Below are 15553 nucleotides of genomic sequence, written 5' to 3' on the forward strand. Positions count from 1 at the left end.
AGCCAGGCAGTCGTGGCACACGCCTTTAATCCTGGCACTAGGGAAGCCGAGGCGGGCGGATCTCTGTGAATTCAAGGCCAGCTTGGTCTACAGAGTGAGTACCACTCAGCCAGGGTGGTGACACAGAGGAAGCTGTGAACAGATGCCAGCACGGGGTGTCTGGAGTCTGTGCAGAGGGCTCCAGGCGCAGTATTCAACTTCAAAATCAACCCAGATCCATACTACTCATGGCAATGGAGGCCAGAGGGTTCCTCTTTCCACAGTGGATTAGGTATATGATTTGTTTTAATAATTTTCGGCAGACAAGGCTACACTCTGTAAACAGAATTCCTCCAAGTAGCCTTTGCCTACACCTTCTCTTTGCCATCAGAGTGCCATCTTAGTAAAAAGGCATTGAGAACTTATAAAAATTATGTAAAGTTCCCCACTCCTCCCAAAACGCAATAAAATGACTACTAGTTTGTACAGAACATGGGACGGAGTGTCCGTGAGGACCACCGGGATGTGTGATACTCTATTTCAGGACATACAAGTCAGACTGGAGAGTTAGGGGTGCCGGGAATGAACCCCCTTTGTCAACACAGCAGATGAGGACTCACCTAACACAGTATTTCTATTTATTTTGAGGTGGACAATTACGGATATGCCTGTCAAACTAGGATCCAGGAAGGTTTATGACAACACTCTCAATGACTGATGCGCCTGACAGAAATATCGACCAAATATAGATGGTGCACTGGCTGCTTAGGCACAGTGTTGCCCAGTTCATCCAGGATTTTTTTTTTTTTTTGAGACAATATCTAATTTAGTCTAGCCTGTCCTCAGACTCACTATGTTGCTCGGATAGCCCTGGACTCCTTATTTTCCCGTCTCTACTTCCTAACTTCTGACATTGCAGTGTGTACCGCCGTATTCACCACCTGATGATTAAAACAAATCACACCTACCACTCCACACTGGGAAGACGAAGCAAAGTATAATGGACTTAATTCTTATTGTGTAATAAAAATTTGGCATGGCACTACTATGAAATCTCTCTCTCTCTCTCTCTCTCTCTCTCTCTCTCTCTCTCTCTCTCTCTCTCTCTCCACCCCACCAACCCCCATCCCCAGTCATGAGATGAATGTTTTTTCTCTGACACAGGCTCTCATCAAGACAATCATGGGATCAAACTATGAGCCAAAACAGTATGGCCTGTCTACTAAAGGTGACCTTTCAGATGTTTATTATAGTAACAGAAAGATAACATGCTTCCACTGAAGAAAGAACATTTAGTGGGGGAGCGGTAGCGTGTGTCTTTAATCCCAATACTTGGGAGGCAGAGGCAGGTGACTCTCTGAGTCCCAGGCCAGCCTGGCTACAGAGCAAGTCCCAAGACAGCCAAGGTTACAAACAGAGAAACTCTTGTCTTGAAAACCAAAACAAGGAGGAGGAGGAGGGAGAGGAAGAGGAAGGAGAGGAAGGGGAGGAAAAGGAGGAGGAGATGATGATGATGATGAAGAAGAAACATTTATCTTCCTCTTCTTGAAGGGGGGTGGTGGCTCCCTGTGTAGCCCTGGCAATCCTGTAACTTGTCATGTAGACCATGATAGCCTTGAACTCGCAGAGATCTCCTGCCTCTGCCCACTGAGGGCCAGGCCTTGTGACTTCTTTCCCTATTAGGTGTAGCTTCTTAAAGATGGTAGCCCAAGCCAAGACCATGCAGTTCTTGTTTCTCTAGCATCACTGATAAAACGTTAAACACACGCTCCTGAAGGTAGAGGAGGAGATGGTTGCAGAACTGTCCCTACATGAGCTCTTCTTTCCCTAGTCAGTGACACAGGCTCTGAGAGGCTAAAACACAAACATTCGAGGACACCAAACAGAGAGTGGATGATGCCTAACTATGAGTGTCAACAACACTGCATCTCTGGATTACTCAGACCTGCCTAAAGGTATTAAGGAAGCAGCTGATATATGAAAGAAGATCTCCCAGAGGCTAATGATACATATAGTCCCCAGAGGCTTTGGGGACCTGTGACCTCTGACCTGTCCTCACACGACCAGTTTTGTACTTTTATTTTGAAATAGAGGTTTCACTATACAGAAATTCTAGCAATCCTCTTGGCTCAGTCTCCAGAATGCCTGGGTCACAGGTATGAACTACCCTGGGTCTATGCTTACCCTATTTGCTGAAATGCACACATCATAACATGTGTCACTCAAAGTTTACAGTTCAGTGGCAATACATGCATGCCCATTGCTGTGTAGCCCTCACATGCCATCTCCAGATCTTTTCCATCACGCCTGTGAGACAGCAAATCCCCAGTGCAGCCCATCTCTGCCTCTAAATCCTTCCTTATGTGAAACCATACAGTATTTGTCTTGGATTTCTAGGTTAACACACACTTGTGTGTACACATATACATACACTTATATAAGAACACAGGGAGAAGGTGGCTGTCTGTCTTAGTCAGGGTTTCTATTCCTACACAAACCTCATGACCAAGAAGCATGAAGGGGAAAGGGTTTATTCAGCTTACACTTCCACATTGCTGTTCATCACCAAAGGAAGTCAGGACTGGAACTCAAGCAGGTCAGGAAGCAGGAGCTGATGCAGAGGCCATGGAGGGATGTTACTTACTGGCTTGCTTCCCCTGGCTTGCTCAGCTTGCTTTCTTATAGAACCCATGACTGCCAGCCCAGGGATGGCACCACCCACAATGGGCTGGGCCCTCCCACCCTTGATCACTAGTTGAGGAAATGCCTTACAGCTGGTTCTCATGGAGGCATCTCCTCAACGGAGGCTCCTTTCTCTGTGATAACTCCAGGTTGTGCCAAGTTGACACACACAACCAGCCAGTACAGCATCTGTAAGCTTAGGAGAGAGGCCTTGGAAGAAACACACAATGCTACAGGTGGCTTTTAGACTCCTAGCCACAGAACTGAGGAAAATTTAATTTCTGTTTAAAAAGCGTGGTGATTTGTATATGCTCGGCCCAGGCAGTGGCACTATTAGGAGGTGTGGCCGTGTTGGAGTGGGTGTGGCCTGGTTAGAGGAAGTGTGTCACTGTGGGGATGGACTTTGAGACCTTCTTCCTGGCTTTCTGGAAGTCAGTCTACTCCTAGCTACCTTCACAATAAGAGGTAGAACTCTCAGTTCCTCCAGTGCCATGCCTTCCTGGGTGCTGCCATGTTCCTGCCATGATGATAATGGACTGAACCTCTGAACCTGTAAGCCAGCCCCGATTAAATGTTGTCCTTTATAAGAGTTGCTAGTCATGGTGTCTCTTCCCAGCAATGAAACCCTAACTAAGACAGAAAGTCACCCATTCTGTGGTATTCAGAAGCAGGAGCAAGCTATCATGGTTTTAAGAAACAGGATACACACTAGTATTTTTATCTTTGCTATGGGAAAACATCTGATAAAGTCACTGAAGAGAGGGAGGATTTCTTTTGGCTCACAGGTTGCAACACACAGTCCACTGTGGCTGGAAAACCACAATGGCTCGGGTAGCACTTTCTGTGGCATTGGGAACATGTAGCCAGGTTCCTTGAATTTGGATCAGGAAGTGGGACTGGAAACAGGCTGGGCTACATCCTCAAGGCATGGCCTTACTGGTTAGTGCTCAACAGTGAGGTCCTCCCTTATGTTGCAAAGGTTCCACAGTCCCTCAAGGCAGTGTTATCAGGTCAACACATGGACCTATATCAAACATTCAAACCACAGTGGAATGTCTATACACATTTGGATTATGCATCCATCCATAGATATTTAGGGTGTTTTCTACCTTTTGACAATTGTGAGTCATTCTGCTACAAATATGGGTGTGCAACTGCCCAGTCAATCCTTGGGTTTCAGTTCTTTAGGGAATATGCTTAGAATTGATGGATCACATAGTTTTCTTTAAGTCTACATCTATTTTCTGAAGAACCATTACATTAATTTTCATCATCCTAATAAATTACAGAAATATAAAAGACAATGAGTAAGAACTAAAATATAGGAAAAAAAGCATGCATGGATTGGATTCTAATCTTGTCTTCTATTATAAAGAAATAATCCTTAAAAAAACAAAACCAAAACCAACCAAATAACAACAATGATAACAACAACAACAACAACAACAACAACAAAAAACGGGATCAACCAGGTAAGATCAGACTATATTGTATAAAAACGTATTTTCAATAAAAATTGAAGTTATTTTTCAGAAAATAATTTTTGCTCATTTTTATTAATTATTTTGAGCATCTTATCTTTGTCCAAACCTTTCATTCCATTTTCAGTTTTCCCATTCTTTGGTTATTCTTGGTACATTAAATTCAAAGCCTTTGACTCTCTCTGCTTCCCAGGCAGTCACTATGGACTGACTGTGTCAGCATCACATCCTCTGTCTAGGGTCACCCTCCCTGGAACATCTCTACCACTGGTTAATGAGCTGTGACCAGGAAAAGCACAGGGAGGGAGCAGCTCACACCTCATAAAGCACCAGGGAAGGCCTATACCCCTGGGAGAATTCCTCAGGAGATGCAACTTCAGGATCAACCCACTCAGCTGGGCTGGGGCATCCACAGCTGAGTCTCTGAGAAGGCTTGTGAGGACAAACACTGAGTCTCCACAGAAGGCCAGTGCTTTGCCCTCAGCCCTCAGATCAGTAGGACTAGAACAGTTAGGTCCTGGGCAGATGCCTTGTGACAGACTATATGGCTTCATCTTAGTGGTTTCCAGCCTGCTGATCAAACGTCTGGAGTCTGGGAGAAACATAGTGAACTGTGGTCAATGCTCCAGGGCTGGGTGTAATGACAGAGGGATTCTTGGAGGGAACAATGGGTGTCCCAAATAGGTGAATTAATAGGGCAGGTGGGGTTTAGAATGCCTTTAATCCTAGCACTTAGGTGGCAAAGGCAGGCAGATTTCTGTGAGTTCCATGTCTATCTGGTTTACATAGTGAGTTACAGGACAGTCAGGACTACGTAGAGAGACCCTGCCTCTCTCAAAACAAAACGAAACAACAAAATTCTTTAAATTTTTAAATTAAAAAAAAAAAAAACAAACTTGAGAAGTAAAAAAGCCATCAGACCACTGGAGTAAATGTCTTAAGAGAATAATTTGATGGAAAATTGAACAACTAGAGTCAGACAGACACATGAGAAGAAAATCCATGTTGGCACTCAAGAGAGCACAGCTTTCAGGAGCACGTCCCTGTGGTAATTGGAGTGAACTAGAATGGGACCACAGGGAAGGACAGGATGCAGAGTTCTGTTTCCTGCTCTGTGTGTGTGTGTGTGTGTTTGTGTGTGTGTGTGTGTGTGTGTGTGTGTGTGTGTGTGTGTGTATACACTTTAGTCACTCGGTACGTGTTTCTGCAATGGTAAGATCAAGGCCTCTAAAACAATCCACCTCACCAGAAAGGCAACAAAAACACTGGGTAAAATGAGTGAAATCAACTTCCTGTTTGAAAACATCTGATATCAGCCCAAGGTCTAAAGCATTCACTAACCATCAGTAAGGCACACCAAGGTGGGGGTCCAGGCCCACCCATCCCTAGAGAAGAGTGACTCTGATGTCCCACCTGCCTGCTGGCTCTCTGGAAGCATCATCTTCAGAGATGACCCTTCTGATTGGATAGTAAGCTGACTATAAGAACAGCTTTGGTTGGGGATTTAGCTCAGTGGTAGAGCGCTTGCCTAGCAAGCGCAAGGCCCTGGGTTCGGTCCCCAGCTCCGAAAAAAAAGAAAAAAGAAGAGAAAAAAAAAGCGTTCTTTTCTAGGGCTGGAGAGATGGCTCAGCGGTTAAGAGCACCCGACTGCTCTTCCAGAGGTCATGAGTTCAATTCCCAGCAACCACATGGTGGCTCACAACCATCTGTAAGGAGTTCAATGCGCTCTTCTGGTGTATCTGAAGACAGCTACAGTGTACTTATATATAATAAATAAAGTAAATCTTTAAGGGGCTGGAGAGATGGCTCAGCGGTTAAGAGCACCCAACTGCTCTTCCAGAGGTCATGAGTTCAATTCCCAGCAACCACATGGTGGCTCACAACCATCTGTAAAGAGATCCGATGCCCTCTTCTGGTGTGTCTGAAGACAGCTACAGTGTACTTATATAAATAAATGAATAAATCTTTAAAAAAAAAAAAAAAAAAAAAAAGAACAGCTTTATCCCAGGTCGATGAGATGGCTCAAAGGCAAAGCTACTTGCCTCTAAGCCTGACAATCTAAGTCTGATCCCCAGAGCTCACGTGATGGGAGATGAGAGCTAACTCCCACAAGTTGTCCTCTGATTCCTACTCTCCCCACAAATAAATAAACCAGTGGATACTTTGTCCCTTGGTGACTGTCAAATGCAATCAGTGGCAAATGTTTAACATCTGCAGACACCTGAGACAAGATCATAAATTATACATCTGATGGAATTCTTTCAACTGAGCAACAAAGATCAAGGTAACTAACCTCATTTAAAAACTGGGCTAAAACGCATATTACCATTTCTCCAAAGACATGGCCTTAAGGGTCCAAAGCTCATCTACTATTCAGCCTCACTAGGCATCAGAACCGGAGTGGGGTCCACTCCACTGTGGCTAGAATAGCCAGAGAGGTATCAGTGAAGCTAAGGGTGGTAGCGCAGTGCCTTGACCCTAGCAAGCATTTGAGAACCTTACAGGGGAGGGTTGTGAGTTCAAGGCCAGCCTGTGCTACATTAGCAGCAAGACCTTGCCTTAAGACACCCGCTGTGCCGCCACAAAGACATGATAATAAGTTTGGGCAGGAATGTGAGGAAGGAGAATGTTTATTGCTGCTGGTGGGAGTGTAAAATGGTGCAGTTATTCGACATTCCCTGAAAGGTGACCCCTTGGGTTACCATCTCACTGCTGATGCCATTCCTGTTTATCTTATATTTGTGCAGGAGAACTGAAGTCGGATTTGTACAAGAAAACCCTGTGTGTTCTTAGTCAAGCTGTGTTACCTATAACACTAACCCCATAGTCACCGAGGTGGCTCCGCTTGGAAAGGTTTGCTGCCAAGCCTGACAGCCTGGAGCATCTCTGGAGCTAGAGGCACAGAGGGAACCATCTCTTGAAATCCAAAAGAAGCTATTTCCTGACTGCCACATGTACACTGTGACACGTGCACTGCGATATATGCACTGTGACTTGTACAGTGTGGCCTGTGCATGTGACATGTGCACTGTGACATGTACATTGTGACATGTACACCGTGACATGTGCGCTATGATATATACATTGTGACATGTACACTATGCATGTACACCATGACATGGGCACTGTGGCATGCGCACTGTGATGTTCATTGTGACATGTGCACTATGACATATATACTGACATGTGCACTGTGACATGTGCATTGTGACATGGGCACTGTGGCATGTACAGTGTGGCACTGTGACATGTGCAGGTTAGCCTCTACACGTCACAGTGCCACACTGCACTGTGGTATATGCACTGTGTTTCTCTCTTAATATAAATGAAATAAAAAAGAAAAGCAAAAACATGGGATGACCCAAATACCCAAGCATCCATCAGCTGCTGGCTGAGTGGACAAATGTGCTTCCGTCTCCCAAAGATCTGTTGAAACGCAAAGGGAGAGGAGGTCAGAGACACCTCAGAGTGGAGGAACATAGAAGGCAATAAACTGAGTGAGAGCTGGGTTATGGCAGACCCCATACCCAAAAAGTCCAGAACAGACTGCAGATGGATAGGGACAAATGGTAGATGGTGGTTTCCAGGGGCCAAGGAGGGAACTGGGGAGGAGGACTGGTGTGTGTGTGTGTGTGTGTGTGTGTGTGTGTGTGTGTGTGTGTGTGAGTGTGTGAGTGTGTGCATGAGTGTGTGTGAGAGAGTGTGAGTGTGTGAATGTGTGTCTGAGTGTGTGTGATTGTGTGAGTGTGTGAATGTGTGTGTGAGTGTGTGATTGTGTGAGTGTGAGCGTGTGAATGTGTGTGAGTGTGTGATTGTGTGAGTGTGTGAGTGTGAGTGTGTGAATGTGTGTGTGTGAGAGTGTGTGTGTGTGAGTGTGTGAGAGTGTGTTTGAGGAAGTATGAAAATGCCCTAAAGGGATTGGGGATTTAGCTCAGTGGTAGAGCGTTTGCCTAGTAAGCACAAGGCCCTGGGTTCGGTCCCCAGCTCCGAAAAAAAGAAAAGAAAAAAAAAAAAAAAGAAAAAAAAGAAAATGCCCTAAAATTAGACATAATGACTCGCTCTTCTGTGAATGAATATTATAAAGGAAATATTTTCCAGAAAGTGAAATATGCCTCCATAAAGCTAGTGTACAATGAAAGCTTACTCCTAAAATGCCTTCATATTACTGATCGCAATTATTTCTGAAATGGGAAGGCAGTTTTCCAAGCATGTCCCAGGAAATCAAGAAGTCCGTGTACCAGGAATACCAGTACAGTCTAATGTGTTGATCCAAAGCTAGAATACAGTAAGGAGCCGGTAAATGCCCTTGCACGGATTGAAACAATAAAGATTAAGAGGCTGACCATCGGGGATGGGGGTGGGGGAGACAATGCAGTCAGTGGAATGATTGCAGCACAGGCGTGAGGACCTGAGTTTGATCTCCAGAGTCTATGTAAAAGGCTGGTGTGGCAGCATGCACCTCTAATCCTAGTGATGACAGGGCGACACAGGAGGGCCCCAGAGGCCTGCTGGCCAGCAAATCTTGCATCAGATCACAAGCATAGCTTTTTACTCAAATCTATTATAAAAGAAAGAAAAAGGGAGCGTCTGAGAGGAACAGGGAAAGGGATGGAGGGAGGGCAAGAGGGGGCTGGTTCTTTTAGGATTAGTGAAGAACTGTCACTTAAGAGTGCCGGGGACCCTCACTCCTGCCTTTTCGCCTTGGTGGCAGTGAAGAGATAGAAAAAGCACACTTTCCTCCTTTGCTCTGGCCCAACTGGAAACCAACACAACACCCTGCAGAATTGAGTGATGTGTGTGTGTGTGTGTGTGTGTGGGCGCGCACGCTCGAGAGCCTGTCCACATAATTATCCCATGGAAACTGAACACTTTTTCAACACTTCTCCTTTCTGTTTATACCTGTGTTCCATTATTTTGTGTCTTTCTAATTAAAAAGGAATACATGTTCCCCAAAACCTAAAAATTACGTCTCCCTCCACTGAATAATTGAAGGCCAACTGAATTTGAACCGCTTCCTTTCATAAGCTGTAACCTTACGTCTCTCCATTCACTGAAACTAAAAGGAAGGAAAAGCTTCCGTTTTGTTCGGCACCTGTTAAAAAACACGCCTGTAGAAACTAGAACAATCTTGTTCTAAAAAAGCAATCTACACGTGCCAGACGGCAGAGGGACGCCATTGTTTAATGTACAACAGCCACGGTGCAGCCTCTTCCCCTAGCTGACTCAGTGTTGCAGGGTCTCACCAAAAGGTAGGCAGCATCATTACAAACCACATTTCTAACCACATTTGATTGGTGCACTGCACACCGCCATGAAATAAACAATTAAACAGTGCCCTCCAGAGGCCACTGGGAATTTAACTGTACTGACAGATTCTGGAAAAAGTCCAAAGAAAAGGCAATTTAATTTTCTTCTGTGTTTATGTGGAATCAGCACTTGGGCGTGGCGTCCCTCGGTGGATGAGAACCAGCTCTGCCTCCATAGTGGACCTCTGACAGGGATTAATCTGTTTACAAAACATCCTTTATGAGGACATGGAAATGTCATGGAACACAGGCCAGCCGGGCACGGTGGGAACTGGTGTGTCTATCCCTGTCTTCCTGGGAACCATCTCAGCCTGCATGCCCATGATGTGAAGGAGCTGGCTTTCTCTCTCCTTCTGTGACGGCTGTGTGCTTTGCTCCAGCTGCTTCTAAAACCTGATTCCAGGGGTCTTCCATGAGACCTTTTCAGTCTGTTTATGCCTCTGAGCAGCCTGGTCTCACCCGCTCAACTTCAAATTCCCAGCAGACCAATCTAGCTGCCAATCAAGTCTCCAGGCAGGACCCGGATTGAGGCTAACTCTCCAGGTGGAATGGCCAAAAGGTAGGGGTTGGAATGGGGATTTGCCGGTAGAGGGAGAAAGGGCCAGAATCCCGAGGCACAGAACAAACTAGAATACCCATAACTTCATGCAGGAAGGGGACAAGTGCTCCAAAGGATGTTTTCCTACTACCCATGAGCCACTGTTTCTAGAGGATGCCCTGCACCACTGTCCATGATCCCCCTACACATCACTTTGCCTAACCCCTGCAGACCTCTCATGGGTTCCGTCCTGTATCAGCTCTATCTTCACAAGGAGCTACTGGCAACAATGTCTGTATGTTTAGCTTTCTTCCCCCCAAGGCTGATTTTCATTTAAAAGTGTGATCCAACGCTTAGCAAGGTTGAGCCAAGGTCTAAACCAAAGCTTCTGATGCTAATGCTGGGCCGTTAGCATTAGCCACCTTCTTTCCCCTGACACAGCTACACTGAAAAACCCCACCAGAATGGATCTCATTCTCAGGGAGATGCAATCAGGAGGAAGGTGTGATTCTCTCATGGAGAACAGTGAGCAGAGACTGGAAGGGGACTGCTACTGACCTGCTCACAATCCTTTTCTCCTACTGTGCAACAAATGCCAGCCACGCAGAGGCTTTGGGGAAACACCCATCATTCAGATGTTCAATATGTTATCTGTTTTGTTTGTTTGAAAGTGCATGGATAGATGAAGGTCTGCACCCATGCCCTGTAGCCTCAGAGGCCAGAAGAGGGCGCTGGATCCCAGGTACTAGAGTTATAGGTGGTTGTGAGCCTCCATGGCCGTGTTAGGAATGGAACTTGGGTTCTCTGGGAGAAGAGGCGGTTCTCTTAACAGCAAGCCATCTCTTCAGCCCTTACTATGGTTCTTAGAGGAGAAATCAAGTCACAGGGTAGCTCTGCTCAGCATGGCATAAGGCTGGCATGGGATGCTGGCTGGAACTGCCAACTGTCTCATCTACAGCTCAGGTCCTCCAAGAGCCCCGGAGGCTGGCAGAATCCAGTTGTTCACAGTTCTTGACTCTTCGCTTGGGTATCCGATTTCCTTTGGCCAGATGGGAACATTCTCCCTATACCTTCTGCTTCTGGCTGAACTGCTGTGAGAGTGTTCGTGCGATTCGGTGAGACCCACTCTGACCATTGCACTTTCTTAAAGTCACCTACCAATGCTAGGAACTACGACCTCATCATGATATCAAGCTCAGGTTCAGTCTCAGGGGGTATGAGGGCACGGACATGACAGGAGGGGGGGAATCTCAGGACATTTTAGAAACCTGTCTATCTCCTCCCTCCTGAATTAAATATATGACATTTACAGGAGTGGGGAGAGTAAGCTCTCGGGAGGAGCTTGAACTTAACCTAGAAGGATGGAGCACAGTGGAAAACACAGCATCTCCAAGATGGTCTAGAAAACTCAACATCATCACTTAGGAGCTGAATGTGGAAAACGTGAAGGGTAAACATTTCAGAAAGTGTCACAAGAAGATTCAGAGTCAGGTGGAAGAGGGGACTGGTTGGTACAGGAGACAGTGCTACTTGTCCAGCACAACAGTAGACACGTAAAGGACATGTGGGCAGGACATATGCAGCCACAATAAACCAGGCCGCACAAACTCCCTCAGGTAAAAAGATTACTGGTAGGTGGGGTTTTTATAGTCACACTGAAGTTTAGGAAGAGTTACGATATAATACTGGTTCAAAGAATCGCTAGTTTTAAAGTTTAAAATCACAGAGATGAATTTTAAAGATATAATCTTGCAAATTGGTGTGTGTGTATGTGTGTGTGTGTGTGTGTGTGTGTGTGTGTGTGTGTATGGTGTAAGGTGTGAAGCAGACAAAGGTTGTTAGAAAAGAAACGGAGGTTGGGGAAGTCAGTCAGTGTTAGAGGGCTCGTCTGGAATGCTTGTGACTCTGGGTTCCACCCCTAGCACCACAAACACAAATGACAGGCCGACCAAAGCAAACCCCGGCAACTCTCATCTATAAAAACACTTAAAACTCCAAGACAGCAGTGACATTCACTTTTAAAAGATTGGGGGAAAATTTAATCATCTAGGATAAAAGGATTAAAATCAGTAGCTTCTGAATGCCGGTGTTCAGGGCCCTCACTTGGGGGACAGGACAGTAGGTCAGTTAGGTGGCCTGTTAGACAAACAGATAAACAAAACAGGACATTAAAGGATTCTAGAGGTAATAACAAGCACCAGTTATAACCACAAGGCTGGCGCCATGGTGCGTGCCTATAAACCTAGCACACTGGTGGCTTAGGCAGGAGTTAGTGAATTCAAGGGAGCCTAGGCTACAGAGCAAAACTCATTACACACACACAAACACACACCACACACATACACACACCCATACACATGCCACACACATGTACACACACATACACACACAAACACATACCACACACATACACACATATACACACACATACATATACCACACACACATACACACATACACACACACATATACCACACACACATACACATACCACACACACATACACACACCACACACATACACACATACACATACACACATACACATACCACACACACACATACACACGAACATACACATGTCACACACAAACACACACATACACACACGACACACATACACACAAACACACACCACACACATACACACATGACACACACACATACACATACACACACAAACACACACCACACACATACACACACACATACACATACCACACACACATACACACACATACACACACTCATACACACACATACACACACACATACACACATACACACACACATACACATACCACACACACATACATATGCCACACACATACACACATACACACACATACACACATATACACACACATACACATACCACACACACACATACACACGAACATACACATGCCATACACAAACACACACACCTACACACCACATACCTACACACACATACCACACACACCCATACACACGAACATACACATGCCATACACAAACACACACACACCTACACACCACATACCTACACACACCACACACACATATCACACCGCACCCCATTCTCCTCTCTCACTCTCTCTCTCTCTCTCTCTCTCTCTAAAACACACCACATGTCTAGTAAGTAAGCGTCCACGTATGCCAGGGTGCCCAACCTAAACATGTTTGTGGCACACTGTCAAGCATACATTATTTGTAGCAGAATGAGTAAACGATTCATGGAAGTAATTTAGTGAAAATATCCTTAGACACAATATGTTCATTCCAAAGAATATGACCAAAGAGGCTGGCTCGAAAGCATTTCAAATGAAATGCTAGCACAGCACTGAAACCTGTCAGCAAATTTAACATACGTTCACCAAAATCATCATGCCCATTCACTATGCGTGAGACAAAGGGGGTGTTGTGGTACGTGCCTGCCATCCCAGGACTTAGGAGGCTGAGGCAGGAGGTACACCTCGAGTTCAAAACCAACTTAAAATATAGTATGAAACTCTGTATAAAAAGCAGCCAAACTCAGAGGCACACAGATCTCTGTGACTGGCGATAAGGCCTGCCTGGTCTACATAGTGAGCTGTAAGACGTCCAGAGCTACACAGCGAGACCCTGTCTGAAAACAGAAGGAGAGACTATTTCATAAAGAGGAATGCATTTAAATGTGTTCAGTGAAAGCAGAGGCGACCCAGAGTCCTTTGCACAGTCAGTATTTTGCAAGCGTTTCTGCGCTGGAAGCTGTGAAGAAAACAAACCAAACCCAATCTAAACCGAAACAGCACTTTTTCCTCCTGTTAGTGGGGGACCAGTTAGTATCACTTCCTGTGGGAGGCACTCTGCCATAGGAGTAGCAAATTTAACATCCGCTCTTGCCGTTGTTCTGAGACACAGCCTTGCTATATAATCTAGCCACACATTCTACCTGCACTCGACTCCAAATTACATATGTGTGTATGCACATACACTTACACGTACATGTAACATGTGGGTTACAGATGGATTGTGGACTTGCTGAAATAATGAAGACACAACAATAACAACAACGAAACACCTAGCAATTGATGACTGCTTAAGTAAATGAGCTAAGAAAACCCCGGAGCAGTTACATAGTTACTAAAGAGGAGAAGGCAAAGAGCCTGGTCTGATTGGAATCAATCTTTAAATCTCCCGTGTGTGTGTGTGTGTGTGTGTGTGTGTGTGTGTGTGTGTGTGTGTGTGTGTGATACTGCAGGAGCCTATAGGGGGCAGAAGAAAGTGTGATATCTCCTAGGGCTGGCAGTTTCAGGTTGTGAGTCACCTGACATGGGTGCTGGGAACTGAATTCAGGCCTTCTGGAAGAGCAACATGTGCTCTCAACCCTGGAGTCATTTTTCCAGCCGCTCTCAAGCAGGTTTATAAAGAGGAGAGGGTTAAAACACGCAGTGGTATGAGAGGAAGGTGCCTTCACTAAAGGCCATAAGGAGGGCATCGGATCCCCTGGAACCAGAGTTACAGACGGTTGTGAGCTATCTTGTGGGTACTGGGAATCAAAGCCAGGTCTTCTGGAAGAGCTGCCAGAGCTCTTAGCCCCAGAGCCATCTCTCCAGCCCTCTTCAAGAATTCTTGGGAAGACAGTCCAAGAATGGTAAGAGCAGGGCTCTGGCTGGTGGTAGTGATGAGAGAATAGGGTTTGGATCCAGGAGGCTTCTCCCTTGCCACCTCAATAGCTCACTGTGAGCATGAAGAGCTTTCCAATGCAAATGGTGTTGAGAAAGGTAGTTGGAAATGCATACGCTGCAGAAGACAGATGAGCCCAGCAGAGAAGCATTGAGTGATCAGGGTAGAGGAGCCATATGTTGTTCTGTCTTTAACTTCTGTCTCAATGCTGCTGCTGAAATAAAAACCCATGACTTGGGGAAGGACCGGGTATCGAGGAATGAATTAACAACTTTATCAACATGTTGTCCTAGAACAGTGGTTCTTGACCTTCCCGATGCTGTTAACAGTTAGTTCAGTTCCTTATGCTGTGGTGAGCCCCTACCATAAAATTATTTCATTCCTACCTGTGTGAATCGTAATGTAAACACCCGGCATGCAGAATATCTGACATGCCACTCCCACAGGGGTTTTGACCCACAGGTTGAGAACAGCTCCTCTAGAATAAATGAACAGGACTCTTAGTGAAAAAAATTTTAAGAATTACGAGCTCCCCTGAGAGACGGTTCAGGGGTTAAGAGTAGTTGCCGCACTTCCAGAGAACCCAAGCTCGGTTTCAAGGACCCAGGCAGCTACAACCACTTGCAACTCCAGCTCCGTGGCCTTTCTGGTACATGCACACACCTGGCATTTTTACATACAGATGCAGAAATACGGAAGCATTGTGATGCTTGCCTTTAATCCTAGCACTTGGAAGCAGAGGCAGGTGGGTTTTTCTGCGAGTCCAGCCTGATCTCCGTAGGGTGTTTCAGGCTAGACAGGGCAATATGGTGAAGTCTGTCTTCCCTGAGAATCCACAGCTTATGAAACAAAGGACTAGAACAGCAGGCTTTGACGGCTTGTGGAGAACTGGAAGCAAAGTCCTCTCTGTGGTCCTGG

At 45.6% G+C, this 15553-nt stretch overlaps 1 protein-coding gene and 1 non-coding gene across 3 annotated transcripts in view; one reads left to right on the plus strand and one right to left on the minus strand.

Moving 5' to 3' along the window:
* The window catches only part of Pdzd2 (PDZ domain containing 2), a 386938-nt gene that overhangs the window by 212205 nt on the left and 159180 nt on the right, over window positions 1-15553 (minus strand).
* Window positions 8060-8134, plus strand: Trnat-agu (transfer RNA threonine (anticodon AGU)). Its single transcript has one exon. It is a non-coding gene; the product is annotated as a tRNA-Thr (tRNA).

Source organism: Rattus norvegicus, chromosome 2 (assembly GCF_021556685.1).
Source record: "Rattus norvegicus strain SHRSP/BbbUtx chromosome 2, alternate assembly SHRSP_T2T, whole genome shotgun sequence".
Taxonomy (NCBI): domain Eukaryota; kingdom Metazoa; phylum Chordata; class Mammalia; order Rodentia; family Muridae; genus Rattus; species Rattus norvegicus.